We start from the raw sequence: 17,175 nt of genomic DNA on the forward strand, positions 1-17,175 counted from the left end.
TGTGTCTGATTCTTCTGGATGACAGCAACCATTTGATCAGCGGAGGGAACTGTACTGGAAGGAACAGGATGAAACGGAATCAATTTGGGATGTAGACCTGAGGAACAATAGAAAGGACTCATTCCAGTGGCCGAGTGTTTGGAATTGTTATAAGCCACCTCAGCTAGATCCAGATGTTTTGCCCAGTTGGATTGAGAAGCATTGGAAAAACAGCGTAAGTATTGCTCCAAAGTCTGATTTGTCCGCTCGGTCAGGCCATTGGTTTGTGGATGATAGCCGGAACTGAGAGCACGCTGGACACCCAAGTGACGGCAGAGTTGTTTCCAAAAGGCAGAAATGAACTGTGATCCACGGTCTGAAATAATCTTCTCAGGAAGTCCATGTAAGCGATAAACAGAATGTAAAAAGGCCTGAGCCATACTACCGGCTGAAGGTACCTTCCGGAATGGAATGAAATGGGCTAGTTTAGAAAAACTATCGATGACTACCATGATGCATGTATTTTCTTCCGAGGGAGGGAGGTCCACAATGAAATCGGTGGCAATAGTATGCCAAGGATAAGGTGCTCTCTCGGTGGGTTGGAGAAGTCCTATGGGTTTCTTTCGTGGAATCTTGACCTGGGCACACACTGGGCAACATTCCACATATTCTCTTGTCTGCCTGGCCCATCCTGGCCACCAAAATTGACGAGAAACCAGTTCCTGAGTTGATCGAATGCCGCGATGTCCCCCGATCTTAGAGTCGTGTAATGCTTGCAGGACGGCGGTCCGAAGTACTTCAGTGGGGAGGTATAACCGAGTGTGAAAGAAAAGTAGACCACCGTTCTCCCTAATAGAAGGGTGTTGAAGAAATAAGGAATACTTGGGGTCCTTTTGAGTGTCCCGTAGAATGGTATCCAAGCATTGAGTTATGACCAACAAAAAGTGTTTGGAAGGAAGTAATTGTTGAGTTCGATGATCTGGCTCAACGTTGTTTTCCAAGGAGCGGGAGAGAGCGTCAGCCTTCAAATTACGTGACTGAGGGATGTAGGAAATCGTGAAATCAAACTGGGAGAAGAACAAGGCCCAACGAGCCAAACGAGAAGTACGACACTGTAAGGAACGTAGATACTGTAGGTTCCGGTGATCAGTACGTACTTCCACAGAGAATCTTCCTCCCAGAAGATGGTGACGCCATTCCTCGAATGCAATCTTTATGGCCAATAACTCCTTTTCAATGATTGCATAATTCCGTTCGCTGGATGTTAGCTTCCGGGAATAATAGGCAACAGGAACCTCCAATCCTATCTGAGGATCGTCTTGAAGAAGAACAGCCCCAACCGCAAAATCGGAAGCATCCGCCTCCACGATGAATGGCCTGTTCTCATCCGGATGATGTAAAATTGGGGAAGAACTGTATGCCTCCTTCAGTCTCTTGAAAGCATTGGTTGCTGCTGTAGTCCATCTGAACGGAGTCTTGTTGCTGGTCAAATCAGACAAAGGCGCGGCTACTTCCGAATAGGCAGGTATGAAACGCCGGTAAAAATTGGCGAATCCTAAGAAACGCTGAAGAGATTTCAGATCGTAAGGTTGTCTCCATTCCTGAATCGCCCTTACCTTGGCAGGATCCATGTGTATTCCGGATTCACTAATAACATATCCAAGAAATTCGATAGTCCTCTGATGAAAGAGACATTTCTCCGCTTTGGCGTATAAATGATTGTGATGTAACCGACCAAGGACCTCCTTCACATGACGTAGATGTTCCTCTTTCTCTCTGGAGAATATCAAGATATCATCGAGATAGACCCATATGGACACACCAATCAAATCCGAGAAAATGTCATCCATCAGCCGTTGAAAAACGGCTGGAGCGTTGCACAGGCCAAACGGCATTACACGATACTCGAAATGCCCTGCTGTGGTCTTAAAAGCCGTTTTCCACTCATCGCCCGGCTTGATACGTACTAGATGGTATGCCCCTCGGAGATCCAATTTAGAAAATATACGGGCATCCCGTAAAGACTCCATAATGTTGCGTATCAGGGGCAATGGATATCGATCCTTTCGTGTGATGTCATTTAATTGCCTATAGTCCACACAAGGCCGTAAAGTGCCCTCCTTCTTTTTCACAAAGAACAAAGGGAATCCCGCAGGTGACTTAGATGGTGTTATATAACCTTTCCGAAGACAGTCATCCAAGTATTCCTGCAGGACCTCCCTCTCGTGGGGTGATAGAGAATACAATTTGCCATGAGGAATTACTGCATCGGGTAGTAGATCTATGGCACAATCAAAGTCTCTGTGTGGTGGCAGAGGTATGGTACCAGGTTCAGAAAATACCTCATGGTAATCGTTGTAGTCGGAAGGTACCGAAGACAAGGTACATACTTGAAGTGGTCCTGATCCTTCTGTCTGAGTAGCAATCGTGGAAGATCCGGTGCTAGGTCCGAAGGTGTTACACTCCCGACTACATCGATTGGAAGAAAAGGTCAGGGTACGGGAAACCCAATCAATAATGGGATTATGATGTAATAGCCACGGTAACCCCAGTATTATCGGGTATGAGGGTGATTTAATCACGTCAAGAGAAATCAGTTCGTGGTGTTCGGCTATCTGGAGTTGTAGAATTCTGGTATGTTGACGAACTGGACCGGAGGCCAACGGGGTTCCATCAATTACCTCCACCAAGGTAACACAATCCTTGTCAAGCAGCGGTATCCCGTTCTTCTTGGTAAATTCAAAGTCCACATAATTACCTGAGGCTCCACAATCCAGAAGACCCATTACGATCACTGATTTACTCTGCCAGGTAACCCGGATCTGAAGAGCCATAAGAGCCACCGGAGTCATGGGTGGATGGGTCGTCACAGGAATGGGAAGGACTGAAGAGATCGAAGGGCCTGTCACTGCCTTCCTCTGTCGCGACAGGCCTCCTAGTTTCCCACCTTCTTGTTTGGTCGCAACGGACAAGCGCTGAGAAAATGTCCAGCTGTACCACAATACAAACAAAGACGGAGACTTCTCCTGCGTCTTTTCTCAGCCTCCGATAATGGTCCTCTGAGTGCTCCTAGCTGCATGGGTTCTAGACCCATCTCTGAACTGACGGGTGCACTTCCAGCCTGAGGAAGAGGTCGGGGAAGGAACCTCTCTAGCCGACGTCTTTCGCCTCTTCGTTCGGCCAGGCGATGATCAATACGCAAGACCTGTTCCTGGAGCAACGGCAGAGTCTCAGGTTCGGGTATGTGAAGTAGCTCGTCTTTGTATTCTTCTCTTAGGCCACGTCTGAACAGGGTCTTCTGCGTTACTTCGGGCCATTGAGAGTCCGTAGCCAATTGACGAAACCGACTTATATATGTGATGATATCACTGGATCCTTGTTTTAAATCCATCAACTGATTCTGTGCCGTAACTGCCAAATTGGGAGATTGGAATACCTCCAAAAACGCTTTCTCAAATGCCACGAAATCGTTGAGAATGGGGCTGTTAGCTGATACCAAGGGAGAAGCCCAAGCCAAGGCACTTCCAGTTAGGTTTCCCAATATGTAGCCAATCTTAGCCTTTTCTTGTGTGAAATGTGATGCCCGGAACAGAAAATGTATCCTGCAATGGTTGCAGAATTCCGCCACACGCCTAGGATCACCATCAAACTTCATGGATGCGGTGGTAGCCATGGGTGTCTCCACAGGGTTTCCTTGCATAACCATCTGGCGGAGATTGAGATTCTCCTGACGTAATACTGCCATTTCTGCCCTTAAAGCTCTAACTTCGTCATGGATCACCTGGGATTCCTCCATCTCCGTCACAGAACTGGGGATAAGGCGTCTCAATCTGTTAAGTTGCGTATCCCGAGGACGGGGCGTACCTGTATCACCAGAAGTCTTGCGTGCTGAGGTAGCCAGGTCGTGGTAGAGGTAGACTCGTAGCTGATGAAGTCTTCGCAACTGAAGAGTAGTAACGTAAAGAACCAACCCCGGATCCGTCCTGTAATACAGGATTGAACTGGGGCCCGCTCCTGACACCACGGATGACGCTTCCCAAGATTAACGTGGCGTCAGAACAGTGCAAGCACTGACTGGGAAGGTCGTAGATGTTGTTGGCAGGTATCGGCAAAGTATCCCAAGCAGTTATCCAGGATGGTATAAGGTAGCTTATACCGGCAAGCTGAGAGTCCAAGGAGTCAATGCCGGTAAGCAAAGAGTCTAAGATACAGGTGAAGGTAAGCCGGGGTCCAAGGTAACAAGACGGGGAGCTGGAGAGGCAGTCCAGGGCCACAGGAGACTCAGCAGGAGGCGGACAATACAGGCAAGGATGGAAGCAGGGAGGACCCCCAGGAAGGAGACAGGAGTACACAAGAGGACAGGAAGGGAAAGGAAAGGCCAGAGAGGGGAGATGGGGCAAGAAAGGACAAGGCCCAGGCACTGGATCAGGACCAACGGATCACGGAACCAGGGAGCGTGGCGGAAGGGAACCAACCGCGTTGAGACGCGATGGGAATACCAATTCGGATTGCTTAAATAGCGGTCCTGTGTGAGAACGAGGCTTGAATCGCGCGGCAATGCGCATGCGCGAGTAGGCGTCGCCGCGCGAACGAGGTTTGGAACGCAAACCCGTTCGAACCGATGCGCGAACGACAACCGTGCCCCACACGGGCCAGGACAGAGCAAATCCGCCGGGAAACTGTGCCCGGAGCGACGCGTCTTCCCCACAATCTAAGACGTGGGTACAAACGCCAGGAACCAGTACGCCCCCCAGGGCCCCGCCGCCCAGCACAGGTAGGTGTCCTAACACCTAGTCGGACTATCCTTGTCTTGCAATTTGGTACCTTTACCTGGGCAGTCTTATTATGTGTGCTCCTTTTTGCGGATGGGCCGCTGGCATGTTATAAATATTAAACTGAACTAAACCAAAAATCAACTGATATTTCTTCAAGTCATAAGCCCCTCCTTAGAAAATGTCACTTCTCTTCATCTCCAATATGTGGTAAGATCTTATAGGCTACCTTGATGAAGGCTTTCCGGGACCCTATCCATGTAGCTATGTAGCAGCAAGGCTTTTCCAGGAATCAAGTCCCAGGTTTTCTGTTTGACAATTCACTGTTCCTCCTGCAGCATAACCACCAGCAGTTGTACACCATATGTTGAGGCCAGAAGATCTCACTACCACTCTCAAATATTCAGTCCTGTTCTGCAGCTTCAGGATTGTATCCTTTGAACTTCCATTTATTTGCCTCTCTGATCATAGGGTAACATTCGTGGCCTCATCTAATTCCTCGTTCCTTCATCTGAAACTATCTAAGTGTGACCTGGCCCAACAGAACCTTCCGATTGGTGCTACATTTGTCACCCTTCCTCCATTGGTTGTGACCTAATCCCTGTATTCACTACCTACACTGATGTTACCAACTCCTCCAGACACTTGCCACGTCCACTGCTTGTTGCAACCTCCTCTGAGTCTTTACCCCCACTTCCTCCTCTAATGTTATCAATTGTTCCAAACTCACACCACCTGCTCCTAGTGCAACCCCTCCCTCTGATGTTACTACCTCCTCCAGTTTTCTACTGCCTTCTATTACTACCACCTCTAACAGTTCTTCACTTCGCGTCCTGATATTACCAGCCTCTTACCATCTCCTCCTGATGTTACCACCTCCTGTTATCTCCCCCACTTTCTCCTGGCTCTGTCTCCCCCAATTGCATCCAACAGTCTCCAACCCTCCATATTATTGGTAACACACCCCAAACTGCTCCACATTGAGGGTTTGCACCTGTGGTTGCCAACTAAGTGAGAGACTGGGGTTGGTTGGATCCACTGAGTGCACCTGGTGCTACATAAGAATCAGCGGATTAGGCAGAGCCTACATATGGCCTGTCAGCCTTCTAGGTATGGTGGAATCTATCCGAAAGATATTCCATAAAACTGTCGAGGTCAAGGTGTTTCACTAGCCTGCCAAGTACTACCAGGGTGTAGGGTTAAGGTAAGAGTCTAGCTCTCTAACGGATGATCTGCTCTGATGTGCTGAGGGGCTGCACCCTTAAGAGTGGCCTGTGACACAGCAACGTGACTGACCCTGCCCTATGTCTGGGAACCAGGGGAAGAGATCCTTGCGATTCTTCCAATATCACCCCTAAATCCAGCATCCACTGGTGGTTCAGGGTGGCACCGAGCCCCCTGACTCATCTTCCTGGCATTACCTAGAGTCAAGCAGAGGATGTGGTTACAATTCATACTGTCAGTGAGTATGTTGTGGTCCATTACACGTGTTTTGTGAACACTGTTTTCATATTACTTTTTTCATTTTATTTTATCACTTGACTCTATTTTGCTACTGGTATGAACATCTCAGGCTCGAAATGCATAAGAAAAACATGGCACAAATAAATCAGTTTGACCTCTTCAAGCGTGGCTAGAAAACATGTCCCTGCTTGTGCACCACATAGCATCTCTCCTAGTACTGTTTGCATGGCCAAGTCATGAGGCTTAATGTTTGAGAAAAATAACCACCAACACCACCTTCAGAATTCAACCCCCATCGGTTGTTTTATCTCACATCAATGGAGATCTCGTCACCCTCCCAAGCCCTTATACTTGCCTCAAACATTCTCAATAGTCACATCACACCATCCCACACAAATAGACCTGAATTGGCTCCTCCTGAGAGTGTGTATTACAGGGATTTCCAAGTCCTGCCCTCGAGAGAACCACAAGCGCCAGATTTTTTGGGATGACCAATGACTAGGCAAATAGCTCCCATTAAGATTCTCTGCATTTTAATGTGTTAGCGTATCCGCAGAAGACAGGGCTTTTATTTGGCTCTGGTGGACAGGACTTGCAGACACCTGCAGGCCGATTCATGGAATAAATGTGCGCCGAAAATTCCGGCGCAGAGGGGCCTATACGTGCGCTGCGCCGAAAAATAGCGAAAAGCGCAGGGAAACCAGCGCACGTCGATTCATGGAAGTCCGTGCGTAAGAAAAGCATAGGACGTGCGCTGAAAAAGTGCGCGGCGCACGCCGGCGCACAGGTCAACCAACGGCGTGCGCCACGGCCACTGCGCTATCACTCCGAGCGCAGCGCACAGCTCTAAAGTAGGCGGAACACAGGGCGGGACACTCGGAATGGGGAATAAAATGGGGCACAACACTCGGAATGGGGAAGAATGTGGGCGGCACGGGGAAGTACAGGAGGCAAGTGCGCGGAACGCCCACACGCTCTCCGGCAACACGTATTCATGGATTCGAACAGGGCAAAACAGCGCTCGATCAAACCAGCGCACAGGCCCAAAAACGTACGCCACAAGTAAGCAGGCGGTAGCGTCCCGACGCACTCAACGAAAGTGCGCCAAAACCTGCGCCAACAAATACCACCCACATACAGCAATGGGCCATACCGTGACCCCAAAGGACTAATGATGTGCAAAGGTGTACGCCATTTACACGGACACCCACTGTTCAAAAATTCGCGCGTGTGTGTACAACGGGTTGCGCGAGAAGTCACTCGCGCGATTGCCCTGGGTACGTGTATCCCGGGGTGCGGGGAAGTCCCACACGCGATTGCCCTGGCCACGTCGATACCAGGAGTGCGTGTGAAGTTCCACACGCGAAAAGCCAGGGTACGTCATTTACAGGGGTGCGCGGGAAGTTTCACACGCGAAAAGCTAGGCTACGGGAATTCCAGGGGTGCGCGTGAAATCCTACACGCGAAAAACTAGGGTACGTCATTTACAGGGGTGCGCGGGAAGTTTCACACGCGAAAAGCTAGGCTACGGGAATTCCAGGGGTGCGCGTGAAATCCTACACGCGAAAAACTAGGGTACGTCATTTACAGGGGTGCGCGGGAAGTCCCACACGCGATTACAGCAGGGTACGTGTATTTCAGGGGTGCGCGGGAAGTTCCACACGCGAATAGCCTGGCCGCATGTATTTCAGGGGTGCGCGGGAAGTTCCACACGCGAATAGCCTGGGCGCGTGTATTTCAGGGGTGCGCGGGAATTTCCACACGCGAATAGGCTGGGTGCGTGTATTACAGGGGTGTGCGGGAAGTCCCACACGCGATTACAGCAGGGTACGTGTATTTCAGGGGTGCGCGGGAATTTCCACATGCGAATAGCCTGGGCGCGTGTATTTCAGGGGTGCGCGGGAATTATCACACGCGATTTGGCTTGGTACGTGTATTACAGGGGTGCGCGCGAAGTCCCACACGCGATTACAGCAGGGTACGTGTATTTCAGGGGTGCGCGGGAAGTTCCACACGCGAATAGCCTGGCCGCGTGTATTTCAGGGGTGCGCGGGAAGTTCCACACGCGAATAGGCTGGGCGCGTGTATTTCAGGGGTGCGCGGGAAGTTCCACACGCGAATAGCCTGGCCGCGTGTATTTCAGGGGTGCGCGGGAAGTTCCACACGCGAATAGGCTGGGCGCGTGTATTTCAGGGGTGCGCGGGAAGTTCCACACGCGAATAGCCTGGGCGCGTGTATTTCAGGGGTGCGCGGGAAGTTCCACACGCGAATAGCCTGGGCGCGTGTATTTCAGGGGTGCGCGGGAATTTCCACACGCGAATAGGCTGGGCGCGTGTATTTCAGGGGTGCGCGGGAATTTCCACACGCGAATAGGCTGGGCGCGTGTATTTCAGGGGTGCGCGGGAAGTTCCACACGCGAATAGCCTGGGCGCGTGTATTTCAGGGGTGCGCGGGAAGTTCCACACGCGAATAGCCTGGGCGCGTGTATTTCAGGGGTGCGCGGGAATTTCCACACGCGAATAGGCTGGGCGCGTGTATTTCAGGGGTGCGCGGGAATTATCACACGCGATTTGGCTTGGTACGTGTATTACAGGGGTGCGTGCGAAGTTACACACGCGATTAGGCTGGGTGGGTCCTGTCACCCTCGACGGCCCCTGCAGGCAGCCCACAAAACAGGGGACTACCCTGCACACCTGCTCATGTCTCCCACCACCCCCACCCCCCCAGTCACCAGGGGTACCCTCCACCAGGCCCCCACTCATGTCTCCCACCACCCCCACCCCCCCAGTCACAAGGGGCACCCTCCACCAGGCCCCCAACCATGTCTCCCACCACCCCCACCCCCCCAGTCACCAGGGGCACCCTCCACCAGGCCCCCAACCATGTCTCCCACCACCCCCACCCCCCCAGTCACCAGGGGCACCCTCCACCAGGCCCCCAACCATGTCTCCCACCACCCCCACCCCCCCAGTCACCAGGGGCACCCTCCACCAGGCCCCCAACCATGTCACCCACCACCCCCACCCCCCCAGTCACCAGGGGCACCCTCCACCAGGCCCCCACTCATGTCACCCACCACCCCCACCCCCCCAGTCACCAGGGGCACCGTCCACCAGGCCCCCACTCATGTCTCCCACCACCCCCACCCCCCCAGCAGTGCAGGGGCAGCCTCCACCAGGCCCACACTCATGTCTCCCACCACCCCCACCCCCCCAGTCACCAGGGGCACCCTCCACCAGGCCCCCAACCATGTCTCCCACCACCCCCACCCCCCACCATCCAGGGGCACCCTCCACCAGGCCCCCACTCATGTCTCCCACCACCCCCACCCCCCCAGTCACCAGGGGCACCCTCCACCAGGCCCCCACTCATGTCACCCACCACCCCCACCCCCCAGCAGTGCAGGGGCAGCCTCCACCAGGCCCCCAACCATGTCTCCCACCACCCCCACCCCCCAGCAGTGCAGGGGCAGCCTCCACCAGGCCCACACTCATGTCTCCCACCACCCCCACCCCCCCAGTCACCAGGGGCACCCTCCACCAGGCCCCCAACCATGCCTCCCACCACCCCCACCCCCCCAGTCACCAGGGGCACCCTCCACCAGGCCCCCACTCATGTCACCCACCACCCCCACCCCCCAGTCACCAGGGGCACCCTCCACCAGGCCCCCACTCATGTCTCCCACCACCCCCACCCCCCAGCAGTGCAGGGGCACCCTCCACCAGGCCCCCACTCATGTCCCCTATCACCCCCACCCCCCCGCCACCAGGGGCACCCTCCACCAGGCCCACACTCATGTCTCCCACCACCCCCACCCCCCCAGTCACCAGGGGCACCCTCCACCAGGCCCCCACTCATGTCTCCCACCACCCCCACCCCCCAGCAGTGCAGGGGCAGGCTCCACCAGGCCCCCACCCATGCCTCCCACCACCCCCACCCCCCCGCCACCAGGGGCACCCTCCACCAGGCCCCCACTCATGTCTCCCACCACCCCCACCCCCCCAGTCACCAGGGGCACCCTCCACCAGGCCCCCACTCATGTCACCCACCACCCCCACCCCCCCAGTCACCAGGGGCACCCTCCACCAGGCCCCCACTCATGTCTCCCACCACCCCCACCCCCCAGCAGTGCAGGGGCACGCTCCACCAGGCCCCCACTCATGTCCCCTATCACCCCCACCCCCCCGCCACCAGGGGCACCCTCCACCAGGCCCACACTCATGTCTCCCACCACCCCCACCCCCCAGCAGTGCAGGGGCAGCCTCCACCAGGCCCACACTCATGTCTCCCACCACCCCCACCCCCCCAGTCACCAGGGGCACCCTCCACCAGGCCCCCACTCATGTCTCCCACCACCCCCACCCCCCAGCAGTGCAGGGGCAGGCTCCACCAGGCCCCCACCCATGCCTCCCACCACCCCCACCCCCCCCGCCACCAGGGGCACCCTCCACCAGGCCCCCACTCATGTCTCCCACCACCCCCACCCCCCCAGTCACCAGGGGCACCCTCCACCAGGCCCCCAACCATGTCTCCCACCACCCCCACCCCCCCAGTCACCAGGGGCACCCTCCATCAGGCCCCCACTCATGTCACCCACCACCCCCACCCCCCCAGTCACCAGGGGCACCCTCCACCAGGCCCCCAACCATGTCTCCCACCACCCCCACCCCCCACCATCCAGGGGCACCCTCCACCAGGCCCCCACTCATGTCTCCCACCACCCCCACCCCCCAGCAGTGCAGGGGCAGGCTCCACCAGGCCCCCACCCATGCCTCCCACCACCCCCACCCCCCCGCCACCAGGGGCACCCTCCACCAGGCCCCCACTCATGTCTCCCACCACCCCCACCCCCCCAGTCACCAGGGGCACCCTCCACCAGGCCCCCACTCATGTCACCCACCACCCCCACCCCCCCAGTCACCAGGGGCACCCTCCACCAGGCCCCCACTCATGTCTCCCACCACCCCCACCCCCCAGCAGTGCAGGGGCACCCTCCACCAGGCCCCCACTCATGTCCCCTATCACCCCCACCCCCCCGCCACCAGGGGCACCCTCCACCAGGCCCACACTCATGTCTCCCACCACCCCCACCCCCCAGCAGTGCAGGGGCAGCCTCCACCAGGCCCACACTCATGTCTCCCACCACCCCCACCCCCCCAGTCACCAGGGGCACCCTCCACCAGGCCCCCACTCATGTCTCCCACCACCCCCACCCCCCAGCAGTGCAGGGGCAGGCTCCACCAGGCCCCCACCCATGCCTCCCACCACCCCCACCTCCCCGCCACCAGGGGCACCCTCCACCAGGCCCCCACTCATGTCTCCCACCACCCCCACCCCCCCAGTCACCAGGGGCACCCTCCACCAGGCCCCCAACCATGTCTCCCACCACCCCCACCCCCCCAGTCACCAGGGGCACCCTCCACCAGGCCCCCACTCATGTCACCCACCACCCCCACCCCCCCAGTCACCAGGGGCACCCTCCACCAGGCCCCCAACCATGTCTCCCACCACCCCCACCCCCCACCATCCAGGGGCACCCTCCACCAGGCCCCCACTCATGTCTCCCACCACCCCCACCCCCCAGCAGTGCAGGGGCAGGCTCCACCAGGCCCCCACCCATGCCTCCCACCACCCCCACCCCCCCGCCACCAGGGGCACCCTCCACCAGGCCCCCACTCATGTCACCGACCACCCCCACCCCCCCGCCACCAGGGGCACCCTCCACCAGGCCCCCACCCATGCCTCCCACCACCCCCACCCCCCACCATCTAGGGGCACCCTCCACCAGGCCCCCACTCATGTCACCCACCACCCCCACCCCCCCAGTCACCAGGGGCACCCTCCACCAGGCCCCCACTCATGTCTCCCACCACCCCCACCCCCCAGCAGTGCAGGGGCAGCCTCCACCAGGCCCACACTCATGTCTCCCACCACCCCCACCCCCCCAGTCACCAGGGGCACCCTCCACCAGGCCCCCACCCATGCCTCCCACCACCCCCACCCCCCCGCCACCAGGGGCACCCTCCACCAGGCCCCCACTCATGTCTCCCACCACCCCCACCCCCCAGCACTGTGGGGAACCTGCCAGCAGGCCCCCACACATGTCCCCCTGGCCCCAGGTCCTGACGATACACAATCATGGCAGTAATGGCCAGCATACCCAGCACAAACACCCAGGCAAGGATTGCATCCACCCACATAGTGAATGCAATCACATGACACAACCCCAATGCCAAGTATGCAAAAGAACACATGTCCGTCACACACACATACACAATGGGTGCAAGTGAATGTCAAAACCCATATCATGACATGTAACAAACCAATGAGAAAATAACACAAGTGTAAGAAAATATAAAAAATGTATTAAATACCAAAAATAAGTGAAATTTTCAAACATACAACGATGTGGCTAAGTAAATAAATGGTCCATGTCCGAGAACAAAAGTGATAAACAAAAAAACAAAGGAAAAAAAAATTAAAATGAATTTGTCCAAAGCAATATCATGTAATAGGAAATTAATGAAAAACCATTACGTCATGGTGAAAACAATAAGAAATTAAAAAAATGTATCTCCCAAAAAAACAAACTATATACAGGAATGTTCCAGGGTCCATGAGCCCAACACCAAAAATGAAACCTACCACTAACTAATGAAAAATATATGTACAAAAAAGTGGCCATTGTCCGAGCGGTCCAAAATAATAAAAATAAATAAAGGAAACCTAGCACTAACTAACTAAATAACTATATACAAAGGCAGCGGGCAAGTCCTGCGGCTCACTTGGTGATGTTGCTGGCCAGGGCATCATCGAACTCCATGTCGATGTCCTGGAGGCGGGACTCTGTCCTGGCCCCGAGGTCTCGCAGGGACAACCCCATGTCCACCTCAAACTCCCTGCGAGCTTCCTCGAGGCACTCAGCCCGCCTCAATGCCCGACGCATGGAGAACTCCGCCCTGACCATGGCGAGCCGCTCCTCTTCCGCCCGCTGCCGCTCCGCACCTATCCGCTGGCCAAACTCCTCCCACACGGAACACACCACCATCCCAGGGTTGCCCTGCCCTCCGGCCGATGCCTGCCCCTCGGATCTTGATGGCCCCGAGCCATGATGCCTCCCACGTCGAGCCCGCTGCTGCCTCCGACGCCACTGCCTCTGCCAGCACGACGGCATCCAGGCTGATGGAAACCACCGACGCCGTCGTGCACGTGCCCTGCCCGATGATGCCGTCACATCTTCCATCTGCTGGGGTCCACTTGCTGTGTTGTCCACCCCTGCTGGACCTCCGACTCCCAACTGTGGCAGGGATGGGATCCCCACCGAGCTGGCTGCATTGGTCGGGGCAGGTCCACAGGGGGCCCTGGTGGCATCTGGGCCGGAAGACGGCAAGGAGAACGACCGGTGGATAGCCTGCACAGAGGAGGAGAGGGCCGTCAGATTGGCCAACACATGCAGGAAACCCCCGAACATGGCCGATCCCAATTGGGCCACGTCGGCACGGTGCACTTCGTGATGACGTGCGTGCTCCTCCCGGGAAGCACGCACGTCATCACGAATCACAGCCGTGCGCATCGCGACCCCAATCAGGACCTTCTCCACGCGGCCAGGGGTTACCACGTCCGCAGGTGGAGGGGAGTCAGGTGACATGGACATCCCCTCTACCTGCGGACGGGCCTGGGACGGGGCATCCCTGCTGGTGCATGGTGGTGCACTCACAGGGTCAGGGACAGTGACATGCACAGGCCTCTCCACGGTGACCTGTGCTGCCTCCTGCCCCTGGCCCTGGACTGCACCACTTGCACCAGCAGGGATGCTCCCACCAGGCCCCATGTGTGCACCAGTGTCGGCCTCCTCCTCCTCTGTGCAAACCACCAACCTGGATGGCTCCTCACCGTCTCCCGCCGTAGCAGGCCCCTGTGGGGGCTCACCCACCCCTTCCGCTGCAGCCGTGGGGGCATCCCCGCCGCCTTGCTCCACAGCGCCGTCTCCGCCCTCTTCTTCACTAGCCGCTGCGTAGAGGGAGACAAAGGACACAAGCATCAGGCTACTGTACAATGGTCCCCTAGACAGGAAGCAATAGCAGATGAGCACCACTGTCAAAGTACACTTCCATCATGTCCCTCCACAACACATGGGTCAGTCCAGGCAAAACACACACAGTAACAGGCATGGTGCATGCCATGGACATTTCCATGCATGTCCAATGGACTCTAGAAACATTCAATGATATGTAACTCACATGAATCATGGCTCATGCATATCACATGCACACACTTCACCTCAGTCACATCCATCTGGCCCCAAACACACCGAACACAGGCGAAACAAGGGTAAGTTGGGTGCGTCACTGAATCTGTGCATTGTCACACACATGTGTCATGCATCCATGGCATGCACAAGTCACAGACACGCAGGTCAGGCACACAGACATGGCTACCATATATGTACCTGGCATCAGCACCCATCCTTCACCCCCATCCATGTCCAGGTACAGAGACTGGCATGCTCTCATGTCCAAAATCTGCATAGGGCTCCCCATGCCGCATTTCAACACATGCAACAACCATGTGGGTCACACATCACTGGTCGCACATGCATTACCATGATGTCCCTGCACACATACATGCATACATGGCCCATGGCACACATACAGGCAAGTATCATAGAACCAGCACACCGCAACATGCCCTGTCTCACACAGTAATGCTTGGACACATACCGCTCAACTCCAGACGGGCCTCCCTCTCAAGGACCTGGGCGTGGAGCGCTGGGCGTACGCGTTCCAGGACCCTCTTCTGGATGGAACTCATGCGGCCCCGGCCCCCCTCCACGAGGCGCCGGGCCTTCACAAGGGTCCTGGACCTCAAGTCCTCCCAGCGCTTCTTGATCTTCTGGACGTTGCGGGTTGCCACCCCCTCCGCGTTGATGGCAACCACACAGTCGGCCCAGATCCTCTCCCGTCCTTCCTTGCTGGCGCGGGACGATCCAAAGAGGGCATCATACTGCCCCAGGACATGCTCCACCAGGACACCAACTTCGGTGGCAGTGAAGCTGGTGCCCCTCTGCCCCTCTGGCCTGGGGTTGCCACTGGTGCCAGATGTGGAAGTGCCCGACATGGCAACCCCAGAGGCAGGTGTGGGTGGGCAACTGGGTCCTGGGGCTGGGCTGTGGAGCGATGTAATCCCAGTTGGGAGTCTTCAGTTCCAGCAGGGGTGGACACAGCAACTGGACCCCTGCAGATGGCTGATGTGCAGGCACCAAATGGCAGGGCACGGTGGCAGCAGGCAGGCAGGCAGGCAGGCAGCAGCAGATAGCACGTGGGAGGCTGCTCGGGGCACTTGGGGGCAGTAACTCGGCCTTCTGGGCAGGAGCGTGGTGTTCCGTGTGTTTTCGGGTGGCCAGCTTGATACGGAGTGATTTGGCACGTGAAAATCCTGCACGTCAGCGTGAAATCCGAGGAAAGGCCCTTAGCGCATAAGCGCGTCAGCACGCATACGCGATTCTATTGGACCAGAGTCCCTCAGCGCGTAAGCGCGTCTGACGTGACCCGCACGGGCGTTCCCCACTCAGCACGTGATGACGGAACACACGTGGAAATACTGCACGTCAGAGTGTCATCGCGTGATTGGCCTATGTACGTGTATTTCATTGCGTGTAATTGGACAAAAGTGCGCGTACACGCGATTGGCCTATGTACGTGTATTTAATGGGTGCGCGGCCACTTACACACGCAAGTACGTCAGCGAACCTGTATCCCGTGGTGCGTGTGAATTTCCACACGCTATTGGACTGGGAACTGGATTCCAGGGGTGCGCGGGTCACACGCTGTATCCCGTGGTGCGTGTGAATTTCCACACGCTATTGGACTGGGAACTGGATTCCAGGGGTGCGCGGGTCACACGCTGTATCCCGTGGTGCGTGTGAATTTCCACACGCTATTGGACTGGGAACTGGATTCCAGGGGTGCGTGGGTCACACGCTGTACCCCGTGGTGCGTGTGAATTTCCACACGCTATTGGACTGGGAACTGGATTCCAGGGGTGCGCGGGTCACACGCTCGCCTAGAACACGCGCAAAGCATAAAATTGCGGACTTTAACAATAACAAGCTCAGACGCCAGGATGAACATACCGTTCCTAGCAGCAGTGGCAGTGGGCTACCAAAGGAGGAGGAGGAGGATAGTCAGGGCCAGAATATTCACACCCAGAACCAGCCTTTTCGGGATGCCTGATGACCAGGTGTATGGGAGGTACAGGTTTCCACCACACATCATACTGGACCTGGTGACTGAGTGGGAGGATGACCTCACATCACCCACCCTGTGCTCCCAAGCACTCAGCCCCCTGGAGAAGGTCCTCAATGTACTGTACTTCTTAGCCACTGGATCATTTCAGCGGACAAGTGCCATAGTGGGTGGGGTGTCACAGGCCACCCAGTCACGCTGCCTACACCAGGTCTTGAACATCATGACTGCACGCCCATCAGTCCGCAGGCACATATACCTGCCCAGAACACCTGCAGAAAGGCATGCTGCCGCCCTGGATTTTTACGGAGTGGCACGATTCCCCAAAGTGCTAGGTGCCATCGACTGCACCCATGTGGCTCTACGTCCCCCCAGGGCATCAGAGCACATCTATAGGAACCGCAAGCACTGGCATTCCATCAACGTGCAGGTAGTATGTAATGCCAAGGGAATCATCACCTCAGTATATGCCAACTATCCCGGGTCCACCCACGACAGCTTCATTTACCGAATGTCCACCCTATGCCGGGACATAGATGCTGGGCGGCATGGCGATACATGGCTGCTTGGTGAGTATGTATGCCACTGCACATGCATGCATGTTGGATACTGAGCAAGGTCACAACCCCACCAATGATACCAATCACCACCTCCACAGGGGACAGTGCCTACCCTCTCAGCCCCCACATGATGACGCCAATTCGGAACCCCACCAC

Source organism: Ambystoma mexicanum, chromosome 8 (genome assembly GCF_040938575.1).
Source record: "Ambystoma mexicanum isolate Mex_15411 chromosome 8, UKY_AmexF1_1, whole genome shotgun sequence".
Taxonomy (NCBI): Eukaryota; Metazoa; Chordata; class Amphibia; order Caudata; family Ambystomatidae; genus Ambystoma; species Ambystoma mexicanum.